This window comes from Suncus etruscus, chromosome 18, assembly GCF_024139225.1.
Source record: "Suncus etruscus isolate mSunEtr1 chromosome 18, mSunEtr1.pri.cur, whole genome shotgun sequence".
NCBI classification, from domain to species: domain Eukaryota; kingdom Metazoa; phylum Chordata; class Mammalia; order Eulipotyphla; family Soricidae; genus Suncus; species Suncus etruscus.
The window spans coordinates 11,624,719-11,643,801 of NC_064865.1; the positions used below are offsets into that span (position 1 = coordinate 11,624,719).

The 19,083-nt window shown below is 36.2% G+C and overlaps 1 pseudogene; it reads right to left on the minus strand.

Annotated features, from left to right (window-relative positions):
- Window positions 1-18,545, minus strand: part of LOC125996281 (probable ATP-dependent RNA helicase DDX5) — a 129,981-nt pseudogene extending 111,436 nt beyond the window's left edge.
- Window positions 18,546-19,083: the final 538 nt, after the last annotated feature.

A 19,083-nucleotide genomic window follows, 5' to 3' on the forward strand; every position in this document is an offset into this window, starting at 1 on the left:
CTTCTCCACTTTAACACACTTCTATTGCAATTTGATTAAAAGTCATTTCTAATGATGGAGAAATTAAAGCAAAACATCAGAATACCTTTAAGGAGATAATGATTCTACTATTGGGAAGACAGAACACAGAAAAAATGTTCTAAATTGTCTGCCAAAATGGTGCATAAAGAACCTAGACAATGCAATGATCTTTCTTAGTATTTTAATCTCTCTCCGTCTCTCTTTCTTTCTCCCTTTCTCAAACTAAATAGTTAAAAATGGAGACACTCTCTGCCACTTAATAGCATTGCTGTTGCTCTTTCTCCAGTAGGTGTAAGTATTGAGAGAGACAGCACCTCTTGTCACCAGCTGTGGACGGGGAGTGGCTGCCTCAGGGGGGATCAGAGCCTAAAAAATCCACCACTGAGAAAAGGCAATAACAGAAGTCTGTTGCTGTCTAACCTGCCATATAAATGAAACAATCAAACAAGACAACAAAGGAAACTCCATAACCACCAGAGGCAAACGCAGTTGGTGTAATATATCCTGGCTGTAGCTACTATTTTTAGTTTCCTACCATTTCCCTTAAAAAAAAAAAAAAAAAGAACCCTTTAATTTAGATTAACTGGGGAAAACTATTAAATAATTCAGGGCAGACAGAGAGTCAGAGATAGAGAGGTGAGGAGCAAAGAGACAGTGAGGGCAGACCTCTTGAATGAAAGAAAAAATAATCCGTGGATATTTTGAAATTGTGTGAATGATTCAGAATCAGTGGATATGAATATTACTTAATAACAAAGGCTCGTCCTTCATTTATTTTCTCTTGATTCCATAATCCAAATATTCTAGGTGTAGTTGGAGCAAGAATGTTTATGAATGAGAAGAGAAGTAATTATTTATCACATCACTTACATCTCTTGACTACTTTCTGCTCCCTCTAGGCACAGGACTTCATGTGTTGGACAAGCACTTTTAAAATTGTCTCCCAGACTTTTGTGGACAAAGTGTCAGCAAATGCTACCAAATTATTCCTTACGCAAGCACATGGTTTAAAAATCACTTTTCTTTATCTTCCTATCAACTTTTTTTCTTTCATGGAGCTGCTTGGACTCATTCTTAAAATGTTTATGTATTTAAAACAAAAATTTCATTCAGTTTTTTACGCAGAATTATTTTAGAGAACTGTGGAAATGATTTTATTGATCTAACTAATACCTATAAATAACAGCTTGCGTGGAACTTTCTCAGTTTTCCTTTAAATTTTGTTCCATGTATTGTAAGTTGAGGATTCCTAAGGATTGAATTCTTACAGCTTTGCATCTATTCTCATGATAAGCTGACATTTGTCCCTGTAATAACTTTCTGCCTTTATCAAATTTAAATTTTGTTACATTCAGCTTAAGTTAGGTGTTTAATTTTGGGGGAAAGGTTTTCTTTTTTTGTGTCATATTCAGCAGTTCTCAGGGGTTACTCCTGACTCTACGCTCAGAAATCGCTCCTGGCAGGCATGGGGGACCATATGGGATGTCAGGATTCGAACCATGGTCCTTCTGCCTCCATGCTATCCCTCTGGCCCCTAGGTGTTAAATTTTCTTATACTAAGCCCCCACTTGCTCCTTAATTGTATAACTACCAATATCTTTCTAAGAAGCATTATCATTAAGAAATAGAAACATAGAAACATGGGGCCAAAGTGGTAGCATAAGTAGTAGGGCATTTGAGGACAAACCACGGTTTGATCCCCAAAGATCCCATATGGTCCCCCAAGCCAGGAGTGATTTCTGAGTGCATAGATAGGAGTACCCCCTGAGTGTCACCAGGTATGGCCCAAAACTCCCCCCCCCCCAGAAAAATAGAAACATGAGAGTAGAATTTCAGACAACCAGGGAAACCAAGGATGAGTATAATAGAGTACCATGTCAGAATATACTCAACACAGAGCTATCTGTGTAAAATAAAACTCCTCCACAAATTTGGGAAGTGGAAAAACAAACTCAAAAGTGAAGAGAAAGGTTTATAGTACAAAGGGAAATACAACATTCAAAATTTACTTACTGATAACTCTTCTAGAAAGTCACTTTATTACCATGGATATTATGCCTTTCTTACCATGTGACCAAGGTAGCCCACATACACATTTAAGACAGAAAAGGACTGTACAGTCAGTTCATAGCTGTACAATTATACAGTAAGAATTCTGAGTAATACTAAAATTAGTGTGATGTACGTATGCTTTGAAAAGTCCTCCACTAAGCATGCCAAGACTCAATTTTTTAAACATTCAGAGTATGAAGAAGCATGTTTAAATACCATGTGTGAACAATAAAACTCCTCCCCATTCCCCACTGATATAATCATCTAATTTGTAGCTTTTGCATTTCTATTTATTATAAAAATTTCCCTCATTGGTTTTTTGAAAAACTGTACTTTGAAATTATCTTTCTGTCTCCTTTACTTGTTTTTGTTTGTTTGTTTTTGTTTTTTGGCCACACCTGGCAGCGCTCATGGGTTACTCCTGGCTCTGTGCTCAGAAATTGCCCCCTCGGCAGCTTCTGGGGACCCTATGGGATGCCCAGCAAAGAACTCAAGTCCATCTCAGATAGGCTGCATGCAAGAGAAACACTCTGCCACTGCGCTATAACTCCAGCCCCTACTTTACCTGTGATAATAGACTTCATCTTTAATCATTCCTTGGAGCTCTCTACTTGACATCCCCCATATTGTAAGTCATTTGTGTTCAGTAACACTAGCAAAACTCAAACACCCCCTCAAATGAGACTACAAAGAAGATACCAGGAAACAAGAATGTGCTCAAGCAGACCATAGGCAGAGGTTAGTGTGAGCAATAGTTGAATTAGATCATTCCCAGGATCACTGGAAATAGGACTTCTGAAAAAAAGTGTTACGGGCAGGACTCAGGTTTAATGACTTGAAGAAAAAAAAATTACGGAGAAAAAGAAAAACTGAATTAAAGTCTCATAAGTACAATTCTTTCTAGTAAGATAAATCATCTAAGATAAGTATTCCAAAACATTTCCTAATGTTTTGTATGGAATGAAATAATGTTATTAGTAACATAAGATTCAGGATGTGGTTTGATGATTTAATCATCTAATATGCAGAATTAATCTTCATATATAATAACATTAATTATGTCCCAATAGCTTGTAACTTACCTGATAGGGCCCCACAGATAGAACCAACATGGAAATAAAGTTGAATTGTGACAAATAATCATTTGCTTGCAGGAATATCTACCCCATTGCTTACTTTTCAGAAATAATATACAGTCTACTCCATTTCTCTTTTCAGGCTGCATTCACTGAGATTGCTTTTTATTCTCTGACTGTATCTTTAAAGCTTTATCTGACAGTCTTACATTCTTATCACCCTCTCTTTCTCCCTCTCTCTCCTACACTCTCAAATACCTCTTATATTTATTAATTAGTTCATTTGTCCTATGACTCTGTGTTTCCTTTAAAATATACAAAGCTTCCAGGTAGAAAGTTACCTGCTTTGTAGTAATGATTATAGCTAATATTTGTAGTATGGAATTTATAGTCAAGTGGTAATTGTAACTGACATTTACAAGGCTATTTTGGCATGTCACAAATGGTATTTATTTCAGTCCTCATGAGATCCCTATTTAAAGCAGCAAATAGGTATCCTTAAAAGTGATGAAACTGAGACCAAGTGTAGTCAACCTAAGGGTAACAACAGTAGGACTGGAACCTTAGCAAAAAGCTTTGAGCCCAAGTGCTTTACTTTTGGTTGAGAACTCCCTCTTTACGAATAGCATGTGCTTAAAAATAGACTCTTGGGGGAATAGAACCGTAGGCATGTATTTAATACTTTATAGCTCATAAAGTCATTTTATATACACTATTTCATTGAATACCTATGCCCAGATAATGGGAGTTATTGGAAAAATGATATGATTTCCTCAGAATTCTGCAGAACCAAGGTATACATTTAGTTCTTATTATCTAATTGAGTACTTTTCTACTTTTTATTAATTAGCAAATAATTAAGCATTTTCTTGGCAGGATCCAGATGAATGTGCATGATATGTTTGATCTGGGTGTATAAAAGGAAGTAGAAGGAGCCAGTGATGATAGGAAAGTGAGGAAAAAGTAGAAAAGATATGTCAAAGAGCTGACTCTGGATCCATCATACACTATTATATTCTCATAGCTTGAGCAGAGAAATTAATTTCAAAAGGACAACTTACAAACACACAAAAGAATCTGTCTTCAGATGATGGCACGATCTTAGCTTTGGTTTATAGATCTGGTAATGACAAGTGTGGAGCCGGTACGTTGGGGAGAAGAATTTTGAAATAGAAAGAAAGTAACATCAGGGCTTTAGTGGAGGGTTTATATACTTTGGTGGTGGTAGTACTGTGATAGAACAGTGTCCACCAAAACCGTAAAACATACATAATTGTAAAGACAGCAAACATGTGACCCAAACTATCATAATTAGATTTTAAAAACTTCTTTCAATCAGGACTACAGACCACACAGAACTAATATTTTCAGCATGCACAGAAATCAACTGGAAAACTTAATAAAGAAGAATTTTTGACTTAGGGAACTTGGGGACAGAACCTATGATTCTAAATTTCTCATAGCCTCTTCAGTATGATCAAAATGCTCTTTTATGAACTGATTTTATATTATTTTGTGTTTATTGTTTGATGATTTGCTTTTGGTTTTGAGGACTTATCTAGCTGTATCAGGGCACACGATTGGGTCTTTGCTTAGGGATAATGCCTAGGTAGGGCTTAAAGAGCCATGTGTGACCCCATGATCAAAGCATTGTCAATCATATGCAAATCAACTTCTTATTCTTTGGATAATTAACAGAGATTGAATAGAATATTATCCTGCTGTCCTAGTTTTTTGAAACACAGGAAATATTTTGAAGTTCCCTATCAATTTAACATTTTAGTTCAGATTTAAACTGCCCACCTCCCTCTGTTAGAAATCTTAGATATAGGCTAAGGAATCTAAGTCTACTCTTAATGGCCTACATTGAAGAAATGTAGTGCTAGCTTTTTACTTCACTGGGAGCCCAGCACTTTTGCTCACAGATAACATAGGACTGAGTCACATTCCTAGGGGGCCCTCCTCACTTTAAAACAAGCCCCTTGAAATGATATTAGCTCTGGCTAATGGCCTGTAAATATGTCAGAATGATGCCACCTAGTGCCACTGATGCCATTTTCCCTTGTGAAGTCACACTGGCTGAGCCACAGCAAGCAAGAATATAATTAGAGCTAATTTGGTTTTCTACGGAATAACTACAGCAAAGCATTCATGGTCCCTGTTCTGTGCTTATCTGAATGATTTTTACACATTGAGAAGTTAAGGAAAGAATGATAGGGTTTGACCAATACACAGTTGGCTTCCATTTTGGTTTATGTCTTTCTTGGAATCCCTCAATAAAAATGTTTTCATTGAGTATGTTGTAAAAGTTGATCTTTTTATTTGACTTTTATTTTATGTTGTAAACTTTCATGTATGTCTGAAAAGAATCTTATAAGTAAAGATAGGCTAAGTTCATCATTTGTTGTTCTTCAACAAGATCATACCCCAAAACTTTCTAATTAGATCAGTACCATTACCTTTTTATGATAGTGTATTTAGAAGGCCTGCAAGACAGTAAAAGTGCTTATTTACACAAACTATTGGATCTAATAATTAAGTACAATTAATTGTATTTAAAGTAATGCAAAAATTAACACCGTATCTTTTATAAATTAACATTTATATTTGTTTATTATTGGATTGCTTTCTTGAAAAATGGTCTGCTGTCTTTCTGATTCAGGCTTCAAAAGTTTTATGTATAATGACACATAGTAAAGGGCTAGACAAGTTCTCACTGTTTGCAGATACATGAAATTATATTTAGAAAACCTTAAAAACTCCACAGAAATGTTTCTAGAAAAATACTAGATTTATATAGTACTGTGGCAGGCTACTAAATTACAAAACCATGGCTTTTTTATATACAAATAATAAAATAGAAGTAAGATATATTTTAAAATTGTACCTTAAAAAAATCTAGTACTTTAGAATCAATTTAACTAAAGAAGTAAAAGACATATAAAAGAAAACTGGGGCTGGAGAGATAGCACACTGGTAGGGCATTTGCCTTGCATGCAGCTGATTTGAACAGATCATGATTCAAATCCTGAAATCCCGGCATGCATATGGTCTCCCTTGCCTGCCAGGAGCAACTTCTGAGTGCAGAGTCAGGAGTAATCCCTGAGTGCCACCAGGTGTGACCCAAAAACCAAAATAAAAATAAAAAACTACAAAACACTACTTTAAGAAATAAAATAGGGGGCCAGAGAGATAGCATGGAGGGTAAAGCATTTGCCTTTCATGCAGAAAGTCATCGGTTCGAATCCCGGCGTCCCATATGGTCCCCCGAGCCTTCCAGGAGCGATTTATGAGCATGAAGCCAGGAGTAACCCCTGAGCACTGCCGGGTGTGACCCAAAAACCAAAAGAAAAAGTAAAAGAAATAAAATAGGGGGGGCCGGAGAGATAGCACAGCTGTGTTTGCCTTGCAAGCAGCCGATTCAGGACCAAAGGTGGTTGGTTCGAATCCCAGTGTCCTATATGGTCCCCCGTGCCTGCCAGGAGCTATTTCTGAGCAGACAGCCAGGAGTGGCCCCTGAGCACCGCCGGGTGTGGCCCAAAAACCAAAAAAAAAAAAAAAAAAGAAAGAAATAAAATAGGACACAAGGAAATGGATACACATACACTGTTCATGGATTGGGAGGATAAAAAATCATTAAAATGGCAATATTTCCCTCTCTGGGTAATTGCAACGTGTGGAGGCAGTAATATGCTAACAAATACTTTTACTTTTTATACATGTCTGACAGGATTTTATAGTAAAAAAAGTATTTTGTTTCATTATGATCACTGACCTATGATAGGACCAGATTGGGCTCATCATAGTTACGCTTCTGAGGAATACCAATTCAATAGCATTTTAAATATAAGGTTCAACTCTAGAAATAAAGTGTGATGATTTAATTCCTTTCTAGTGTCATTAGATCCCCACACTGAAAATACAGTATTTTGTCACTAAGACTCCATTGGAATTTACTGGAGTCTGTTGGTGTCAAAGATTCAATAGATATCAGTTCCTATCTTAAGATTATCCATGTTGGATGTACCTGGAATCTATTATGCTGAGTGAAATAAGTCAGAGGGAAAGAGAAAGACACAGAATAGTTTCACTCATCTATGGGTTTCAAGAAAAATGAAAGACATTTTTAGCAGTATCTCAGAGACAAGAGAGATGAGGGCTGGTAAATGCAGCTCATGACATGAAGCTCACCACATAGAGTGATGAGTACAGTTAGAGAAATAACTACACTGAAAACTATCATAACAATGTGAATCAATGAGGGAAGTAGAAAACTTGTTTCGAGTACAATGGGGGGGGTGGGGAGGAGGGAGATTTGGGACACTGGTGGTGGGAATATTGCACTAGTGAAGGGGGTTGTTTTTTACATGACTGAATCCCAACCACAATCATGTTTGTAATCAAGGTATTTAAATAAAAATATTAAAAAATATTATCAATGCCATCCCTATTTTCTAGTATCGTTGACAACAGGAACTTAAAAAATAAACTAGTATTAATGTCCAGCTTTGCAATATTGGTCAAAGCCCTCCTCTGTAACCCAATATCTTTGTTTTAAACTGAATACACAGAAGAGAACTTACTTCTGTTAATCATCCATTTATAAGAGATGCATGCAGACTCATGAAAGTAAGAACAAGGAATAAACCCAAAAGTGATAAGGGGAGGCCTTCCAGAAAATTATTTAACATTATAAGTTCAGGAGCTCTTGGACAATAAATCCATTCTACTCATCTTCTCAACTGCTCATGTTTCATTATTTGCCTTAATTCTAATGGACGCCCGTATAGTGCCATATAAGTTCTGTCTTTGTTTTGATCTCCCCTAATGCTACTTACCACTTCATTCAGTGTGTACATTAAATAATGAGACAATGAGTTGAATATGTCTATTTCCTTACAAAACAGTGACAATCCTGCCAATGAGAACCTCACAATCATTGATTTTGGTTCAGATACTCACTGAAACCATTTACAAATACTTATTTGTTCCTTGCTGTGTCTTATTCTAGGACTAGCAGATGATCCAAAGTCCCTGTCCTCCTTTCAAATAGGGAAGAATAATTTTTAAGTTGATGAACAAACCAGGAAAAGAAGAAATAGTGGATACCAAGATTCTAAAACTGAGACTGTATTAAAGCTTTTGGCAGGACTACTGATAAATGTAAATTTGTACACATATACTGGTGATTATACCAAGCCATTCTTAGTTTCAATATCTTTTTTGTTGTTGTTGTTTTTGGGCCACACCCAGCAGTGCTCCGGGGTTACTCCTGGCTGTCTGCTCAGAAACAGCTCCTGGCAGACACGGGGGACCATATGGGACACCGGGATTCGAACCAACCACCTTTGGTCCTGGATCGGCTGCTTGCAAGGCAAACGCCGCTGTGCTATCTCTCCGGGCCCAGTTTCAATATCTTTATTTAAACATCTTGATTACAAATATGATTGTGATTAGGTTTCAGTCATGTAAAGAACACCCCCCTTCACCAGTGCAACATTCCCACCACCAATGTCCCAAATCTCCCTCCTCCGCACCCCACCCCCACCTGTACTCTAGACAAGTTTTCCAGTTCCCTCATTCATTCACATGGTTATGGTAGTTCTCAGTGTAGTTATTTCTATAACTGCACTCACCACTCCTTGTGGTGAGCTTCTTGAAGTGAGCTGGAAGTTCCAGCCCTCCTCTCATTGTCTCTGAGGATTGTTGCAAAAGTGACTTTTATTTTTCTTAAAACCCATATATGAGTGAAACTATTCTGTGTCTCTCTCTATCCCTCTGACTTATTTCACTCAGCATGACAGATTCCATGTACATCCATGTATAGGAAAATTTCATGACTTCATCTCTCCTGACGGCTCATAATATTCCATTGTGTATATGTACCACAGTTTCTTTAGCCATTCATCAGTTGAAGGGCATCTTGGTTGTTTCCAGAGTCTTGCTATTGTGAATACTGCTGCAATAAATATAGGTGTGAGGAAGGGGTTTTTGCATTGTATTCTTGTGTTCCTAGGGTATATTCCTAGGGGTGGAATAGCTGGGTCGAATGGGAGCTCAATTTCTAATTTTTGGAGAAATCTACATGTCGCTTTCCATAGAGGTTGGATTAGACGGCATTCCCACCAGCAGTGGATAAGAGTTCCATTCTCTCCACATCCCCGCCAGCACTGATTTATAACTGCTCTGCCAATTCTCCTCCTCTCCTGCTCATTCCACCTGAAACTATACCTGGATCTTCTTTTGCTTATTCAAATATCAACCCAGGAAATCATCCTTGTATGCCCACCCTACTACCATCCATAACACTAAATGTATTTAATGAACTTTCAATGCAATTTCTGATATGTTTTATCTCAAAACAACACTTAAAACATGCTATTATAAGTATGTACTCCTCTTTTGCCACCACTAACTGAGAGCTTCTAAACAAGTGTCCCGGTTATCCCTTAATTTCTAGTGCCTCAATGTTGTTCCATAAATTTGTACTGAGATCAGGTGGCCGCAGATTCTTCCACTGAGCTGCATTATTAAAAAATCACTTTTCTTGGAAGGTGGTGATAGTACAGCAGGTAACATGCTTGTCTTGCACATGGTCATCCTAGATTCTGGCAAATACTACATATAGTCACCTACCACTTCCAGGCAGGATCACTTAGCACATAACTAGAAATAAACCCTGATCAGGGTGACAAATATAGGATGTCTTCCCACAGTGACTTATTATCCAGGCAGTCAGGGAGACTGGTCAACTAGAACCCTTGAAGGTGTGTATCAGTCAGTCAACTCCTCTTACCAGAACCCACTGGGTTGCAAGATGCTGTACGCAGCATGGAGCAGCAGTTATGTTGAAGTTAGATTGAATTAGTTCCATTTTCAGAAATGTATAAAGTCCCCAAGAATCCTCACAAACAGCTAATTTTAACTCTTTATTTTTGTGGGGAAACTTATAGGGCAAATAAATGCATAATACACCAAACTCTTAAAAAAACAGTGATTGTGAATTTTGTATAAATAATTCTGCCATGTGTGCCTGAGGTGCTTTGGAAAACCCTCTTAGAAGCAATCTTAAAACACTACCAAGTGTCAAGTTATCCAACCTAGTTTTAAAACACAGAACTAAATTACCAGTTCAATGTGATATTTATATTCCCGCTTGACTGGGTACTGTGTAAAAAGCCTGGAACTCCAGAAAAACAATAGTAACATAAACCATTGGACTAAAATTGCTTCCTATGGTTGACCAGGGCACAACTTTTGAAACTCCTTATGCTAATTCTATATTTTAATCATTGCTTCTGATCTGCCCTAGTGGTCAGTTTTCTCAACAAATGTAGTAGAAAAGCTGACTCAAGTCCTGGTGTTAGATGTTAATACTTATATTTTCCCATTGATTTATAATTAGATACGCACCACAGAGAAATAAATTATTTTCCGACTGAAAGGATTACACTATGACCCTAGTAAATAAAATTTTTCTTCAAGAATTGCTAGCTTTTGGTTTCTTTTATGAAACATCTTTTCTCTTAGAAACTTGATAAAATTATTGTGTGATATATTGAGTCTTTCCCCCCCCATTTGGGGTTACTTTCTAATTAGTGTTTAGTTTCAGTGATAATCAGTCAACTGGGCCAAGATGTTTAATGTTCCTTACAAGTGATATACTACTAAGGCCAATACTGGGCCCCAGAAGGGTCACATTAAAAATTCTGAGGGTCTCCCCAGGTTTATTCTTTGTAGTAAACACGTATTTCCCACATACACCTCAACACAGGCCCTTTGCCTGATCTGTATTGTGAATTGGGGGACAAAAAAAAAACACGTATTCCCAAGCCATTTGAACTTTTTGACTCCCACCACTATATTTTATCTGTTTCTTACATATTAGACCATTGAATGAAGTATATTTGGAGGACATGTTCATGTAACACCCAAACTATGTTCCACCAACATCTGAATTGCCCTAAGTCCCTAATGGAGCAACCACTCAAGGTTTACAAGAGGATGACCCGAATTCCAGATGCTGTAGGAAACACTAGCATGAGGCTTTGAAAATTCATTTGCCAACTGATAAAAAGAGAAAATTTTTAACACTATGAAAGAAACAAGAAGAATATTGTTGGGAATGAGACATACAATGCCCACTGAAGCCTTCAGAGAATGTACCTTGGTATATTGAGGAAAATACAGTTCTGCTTGACACTCACTATGAGAATATGTTGGATCCTAGGTTTATCAATATATCCATGATATAGATTCTGTCTTTGGGAAGTGTGTGATGGTCTTGTCTTTGAGGGTTCTGATGGTTGGTCTTACATGAATATTCTCCATGACACTTGTCTTTCCCATATACACTTGCATGTCTAATAAAACTAAAAAAGTTTATTGTGCAATCTCATTGACAATTAAGGCATAAGAACTATTATAATGCTAAGATCTGCAAAAGATAGTCAAACCTTTGTACCATTTTTGTTTTACTATTACACTCATTTTAACTTTTGTGAAGTTACCAGAGCCAAAGCAAAACAAACAACCCACATTCTTACTGAATATGTGTTCTTCTCTTAATGGAAAACAGTTATCTTGTCATAATAATAAGACTAGGAGGGTGTGAGACTGAGTGTTATATGTATTGGAATTTCTGATTTGCCAGATGAGTATGTAGAACATAGTAGAATTAATATACCCAAATTGTTCTAACAAACTTAAAAATATTCAAGCCAACTTTGTCACTAATTGTTGGATACCTGAATATTTACTTTGATAGAATGGATAAATTTTTTTGTTTTTTTTTTTTTTGGCCACACCCGGTGACACTCAAGGGTTACTCCTGGCTATGCACTCAAATTGTTCCTGGCTTGGGGGGACCGTATGGGATGCTGGGGGATCAAATCGCGGTCGGTTCTAGGCTAGTGAGTGCAAGGCAGAGGCTTTACCATTTGTGCCAACCCTTCAGCAGCTAGAATGGATAATTTTAAGTGTTAAAACCATTTTATATTAATTATAGAATCTATATGTCTCATGGTGCTTTCATGAACCACTGCAATAATTTATCAAATAGTTTTTAAAAACTCAGCAGTTCTCAGGGCTTACTATTGGTTCTGCATTCAGAGATTACTCCTGGGAGGGGTTAGTGGACAATTTTATGTGCCGGGATCTTTAGCACTCGAAATAACCTTTCTAATCCAAAAGCCATACTCCTTTGTATTTGGAAGCTAGGTAGCTAATGAGCACATGTCAGCACATTGGCTGACAGTATTTGGATTGAACTGAGAGAAATAACTATGTAATGATGATGATAGGTAGGTTGTGGGAGTGGGGAAACCATTAAGGAACCATTAACATTTGAAGATATAAATTTACTACAAGGAATTGTCAGAAGTTCTTTTCTTTTTCTTTTTTTTTTCTTTTTTGGGCCACACCCGGTAATACTCAGGGGTTACTCCTGGCTATGCACACAGAAGTCGCTCCTGGCTTGGAGGACCATATTGGACGCCGGGGGATGGAACCGCGGTCCGTCCTAGGCTAGGGCTCGCAAGGCAGACACCTTACCTCTAGCGCCACCACGCCGGCCCCCCTTAAATGGATTTTTTTTTCGGAAGGAGTTCTTTTTAAATAATAGAAATTCATATCACTTTCCTTAAAACAAAACAACAGAGAAATTTATGAGTCATAAATACTAAGTTTAAAGGTTGTCCATATCATAGCTTTAGCTCTAGCTACATCATTTGGATTGTCTTCTTACTCTGTGTTGACTTTGTTGCCAGGAAAACTTCCTGAACTCTATTCTCATTATTCAGACTAGACACTTTATTTGGGAAACTATGGATTATAATTAATTTAGTATAGGGCAGTATACTTTTGGAGAGGAAGTCAGAGTGGATAATGTATATTGTAGCTGCAAATTTCACTAGGTCAAATTTGGGAATAATAATGGGATTAATGTGCTAGATTCAACTCTTAATCTGGACCTATGGGTCATTGTGAAGGCCTGACCAAAGGGACTCACAAAGGCTTTATCTGACAAAAATCAAAGAAAAAATCAGTCTTCATTCAAAGGACAAGCCAGTTGTAAGCCAGCGATACCAGTCTTTTTAAATTTGCACTCATGCATTCTGGGTCCCAATACTTGCCATGATAAGTCCCATCTGTATTCCTTCTCTGGTCAAAATTTCAAAAACATGCATACATGAACATTTTGGGGGTAACTCCTTTGGCTATGAGATTCTTTCATGGTAGCCAATCTATCAGTTTTCCAAACAGTGATATTCAATAGGGAAGACTTGAATGAGGAGAAGTCAGAACTTTGTCTAGCTCAACTTTTCATTTATACTAATAAAAAATGATTAAACGATTTACAGATTTTTTTCACTTTGGTTTTTTTTATTTAATCATCTATTCTGATACCTAGCAGTATGGCTGTCTCAATTTGTCAACATCTCAACAGATGTCCTGATAAAATGCCAAACCAAACATGGTAGAAGAATAAGTACTATGTCTTTCTGGAAAGAAAAAAAAAAAAAGACTGAAGATCCCACAAGGCATCTTTGGTAGACACTATTGGGGTCTGCAGGGAGTGTTCCTAAAAGTGTATTTGAATCTTCTTCATAATTCTAAGTATCCTGTGAAGGCAATTTTTTAACAATTCTTAGAAACTGTCATCACAGAGTAATTTCTTCTTCATTTTATCTGCTCAATTATGAGCCACCTCCTTTCACTCTCACTTCCATTCTCTTTTCATCTAAACATTGCACTCAAATCTTATGTTTCTTATTTTCACTACTCTCATATTTTGCAGAAGTTGTCTTGAACTGGTCTTAACATTTTTACTTCCTAAAAAGTTTCATAAACATAAAATTGATTATTTTTATAGTTCATATTTATATTTAGTAACTGATTTCTCTGTTCACTTTTGGTTTTTGTTAGTATAGTGTTGAGTGGTTAAGCTTGTGTCTCTAGAACCAACCACTGACATTATTTTAGCTATAGAAAGTTATGAAACTTTCTTTTAAATCTATTTCTTAGATATAAAATAAGGATAATGTAATACATATTTTATTAAATATTAATAGGCATTTGTTGAGTAACTTTGAGTTGCTTCCAGGTAGTAAATATTCCATCATCACTAGGTATCATTTTCACTTTTTTTTTTGCTTTTCACAGAAATTCATTTTTCTTCTTGCTTAAAAGTTCATGTGATGGCGGATTTTATTAGTTTTGAATAGGCATATCTACTTAGATATACTTTTCATTATAAATAAATTCTTTAATTGAATCAACATGAGATTTAAATTAACAAAGTTGGTCATGATTGAGTTTCAGTCATACAATGCCCAACACCCTTCCCTACTACATTTTCCCACCAATGATGCCAATCAGCATCCCATCCTCCTCTATGCCCTCCCCCCTGCCTGCTACCATGGCAGACATTTTTCTTCTCTCTTTTTCTCTTCATTATTTTCTTTTATACATTATGATTTGCAATATTGCTATGGATGGGGGTATCATGCATATCACTTTATCTCTTTTCAGCACCCAATTCTTGTTTAGAGTGATCATTTTCAACTATCATCTTCATAGTGGTTTCTTCTTTCCCCTATTGCACGTCTTACACTATTTGTGACAAGCTTCCTATAGTGGACTGGTCCTACTGGCCCTAGTCTATTTTGTTTGAGATATTATTACCATGATATCTTTTTTATATATATTCCACTAATGAGTACAGTCATTTTATGTCTGTACTTATCCCTCCGACTCATTTTTTCTCAGCATAATATCCCCATATTCATCTATCTATAAAAAATTCATAATTTCATTTTTAACAGATGCTTAGTATACCATTGTTTAGATATATCACAATTTCTTTATCCAATTATCTGTTCTCAGACACTTGGATTGTTCCAGATTCTGGTTATTGTGAATAGTGCTACAATGCATGGAAGACTTCTGGGGGCTTTTCACATTGTGTTTTGGAAGCTTGTTTATACGCAATAATAATATGATTTACTATATCATTAAGATGCATTTCTGGTCCCTGAATTGCATAGTTTTTGCTGTCTTTGCCATTTTTAAAATGTATTTAAAGAAATTGCATCCCATACTTGGCATAGTTGATCATAATATGTCTGTTTCCAGATATGTGAGAGCAAAGAAAAGAACTTTTATTAAGGATTATTTTCCTTAAAATTTTTATTTAAAAAAAGAATAGAAAGAAAAATAAAAAGGAAAAGAAAGAGAAGTAAGTTATTTAGAAAAAGAAAGAAAATATTAAAACTACAGTGGCAAGTACATTTGTGAAAATGATTGTATCTTCAATAAATTCACTAGTACAATGGCAGAAATTTTAATAAGTTTCTTAACTAGTAATATTTATTGTTAGCTGTCCATTCTATTAAATTAATGTGTCTCTATAGGGATGACAAACAAATAAAATTGTCCAGAAATTTAAAGAATTATTACCAATACTGTAACTTTTAGGGACTTGTTCTCAGCTGTCAGGCTTACTGGAAGAAGGAAAGTACCAGGCAAAGGTCCTTGTGCTGGCTCCAAAATGCCCTGGAAATATCAGCCTTAATACTACCATAACTGAAGTTTGGTTAAATTCATGTACCCAAAGGAAATAATAGAGGGGTGATGAGGTAGAGCCATTGGCAAAATGGTAATTCTTGGTGATGAAAGCAGCAGACGTGGCTTCTACAGGGTAGGTGGTACCCATCCTCTTCTCCCAAGATAGACAATTTTTCTGCTTTGTGGTATATCTATGATTTTCACTGCTTGTCTTTATCATTTTCTTTTGACTTTTATCAGGTTAAAGATATCACTTTAAGTACATAGAGATAGTAGAGAGTTTACGGCTTTTGCTTTGTAGGTGGCTGACTCATATTTCATCCCAGTACCATGCCATGTATAGTCCTATAGGCACCACCAGAAGTTACTTTTTTAATATATATATATTATATTTTATATATATTATAAATATATATTATATTTTATTATATATATATATTATATATATTTTATATAATATATATTATATATATTAATATATATTAATATATATTATATATATAATATATATATATCTTTATTTAAGCACTATGATTACAAACATGTCTGTAGTGTGGTTTCAGTTATAAAAAAAAGAAAACCCTCCTCCACCAATGCAACATTTTCACCGCCAACGACCCCCTTTTTCCTCCTCCCTCATCCACTGCCTATATTTGAGACAGGCACTCTATTTCTCTCACTCACTACCATTGTCACGTTAGTTGTCAATGCAGTTATTTCTCTAACTGAACTCACCACTCTTTGTGGCTGATCAAAGAGCCAAGAGTAAGCCCTAAGCACAGATGAATGTTCCTTCCCCCAAACAACAATAGCAATAAAAGAAAGTTATTTCTTCTTTTTTAACCTTTGTATCCCAATAACTAGAATGGCAGTAGCCCTGAAATAATAGCTCCATTTCTTTTTAATTAAGACATGAATGAAACTAGAGACATCATGTGCTACTATTATCTATATATAAAGAAAGGAAAAGCAAGGAGGAGCCAGTATGGGTCTGAGGAAAAAAATCTGCAACTTATTAACAAAGAACACTCTTTAGACATTCCAGAAGCCAACATTCCTCTCTGTAGCCTCTTTGTATCCCATTCATTCCTCTATTTTATCAGTTACCTAACATGACAACATTATATTATTGTTTGATTCCTCTAGATTCTGCTCTAATCTGTGACTCTTATAGTTAGAGGTCCTTTCTCATCCATGATTGTGCCCCGACATTTGCTATTGAAATGGCATGTGCTAAATATGTTAGTGGCTTGGGACTTCCTAGTGTGATAACACCCTGGCTGACAAGACCCTTGACAAGAACTCATCTGATACTGTATTCATTAAAAGAAAATGATTCACTGTTATAAAAGTCAATAAAGTATTCAAGGAAGTGGTAATATTTTATCAACTTTCAAGGATGAGCTGAAGTCTGGGCAGAGAAATCAATGAGGAAGGGAGGGAAAGCACAGATGTGTATTCACTGTGCTGTTTAATTTATAAATGAATGAGAGGAAGTTGAAAAGAAGAAATTCAGGGCAGCATTACTAAAGTTTCAGTCTCAATTTTTGAAAATCTGTGTTCAAATTCTAGCTTCATTCTTGACAAGGTGTGTTACCCCATTATGATTCTGTAGTGCATGATATCAAATTAGTCAAGATTCTTAATAGATCTGAATTCTGGTTTTCTTAGTAAAAGATGAAAAGAACTACAATCTCATTTCCTTGTCCCTGAATAATTTTAGTCAATGGTTGTAAGATGTTTTTTTTTATAAACTATGGAGTTTTATTTTAATTACAATAACAAATATTTAACAAATATGAAATATATTAATAACATATAATATATTAACATATAATATTATAATAGCATATATTTAAGATTAGTTAATGATAGAACTTTAATATTTGGCTAAAATGCTGCCAATTAAATAGGCCACATATATCTCATATATCTTAATATGCTGCAACCTAGAACCAAAATAAAACCACAATAATCCAAAACAAAATCCCTCAGAGCTTTGCTTTCTCGCTGAGAACTAAGCAGTTATATTTTTTTAAGTGTTCTGATCTTCAACAGATCTGGCAGTGCTTCAAGGTCTAATTCAGGTGCTTCTCAGTTCAAAAGTCTCAACAGTTCTTTAAAAAAAAAAGACAGAAATTTCCATTTACAAATGATATTGTGCCACAAGGGGGTAGGGCTGTTCTGCCTAAGTTTTTTCCATGTGCTCTTCCTAACCAAACCTTATGGATAAAAAAATATTTTAAAATATTGAACGTTAATAGCTAATATCTATGTCATATACATTTCTACTATCATTTTTCTTATAATTAACATCTGCCCAGAGACTTCAGCAAGAACATAAAAGTGTCACATAGTTAAGGTCTTTCTGTCTAATGTTCACCAGAACTGTTCTAGAAGGCCATATAGACAGTGACCTTAGGGTTGGAAGATTTGGTTACAAAGGCCACCTTTCATTAATCTAAACAGATTGCCACAGGGCAATGAGAATCCTTAACAACTGGATTTTATCAAAGTTCCCTTAGTTGTCCGCACATTAAAAAGAATTGCGTTGAAACAACAACAAACAACAACAACAGTAGCAACACTCCTTTCCACTGCTCATTATGCATTTCTTGAATGAAGATGAAAAAAAAAAAAAGTGAAAACAAAGTGACTAGATGAAAGGGCCAACTAATCCCTTAAAGTGAGCCTTTAAAAAATAGTTCCCCATGCATGCACCTCTTAAGCAACATGCCTGTGAAAAACTGACGAGTTGAAGCATGTAGTAGTAAGTAAAGCAATGACATCATTTAAGATGAGATGTTCTTCAGAGCTGATGTTGTCCATGGCACAAACCCACAGAGGTGCTCTGTGTAGGACAGAAAAAACACAGCTGGGGCATTGGGAATTCCTTCCCGGATCCACAGATCAAGTCCGATTATTTACCTAACAGTGCCACGGGCCTAATAGATTCCACCTGCAGCGTGCTGCCTTCCACACCCCCTTTCTTCCAGGCTGCTGAAATGCCGAACTCCTAGCTGCCTTGTCTTTTCTGTGTGTTTTCTTATTCCTTAACTCGGGATCTTAACCTCTCTCTACCAAGGGTTCATATGGCCCCATTTGTTTGGTAGACTTCAACATGCAACTCATTAGGATTCTAAATTTTTGGCCAAGTGCTCAGGGAGGGAAAATAAAACTGTGCATATTAAAGCTTGGACAGATTTCAGGTGGTCCCAGTGTTTCCCCCATCCCCTCAGTGACACACAGCCTTTCTGGGTCCATGAGCAATCTGTCTGTAATAAGTGACAGATTCGACTTCATATAAAAGGAAAGGGCAGGAGGAAAGCTACCCAGATCCAGTACAATAGCGAGGCAGGTGCTCCGG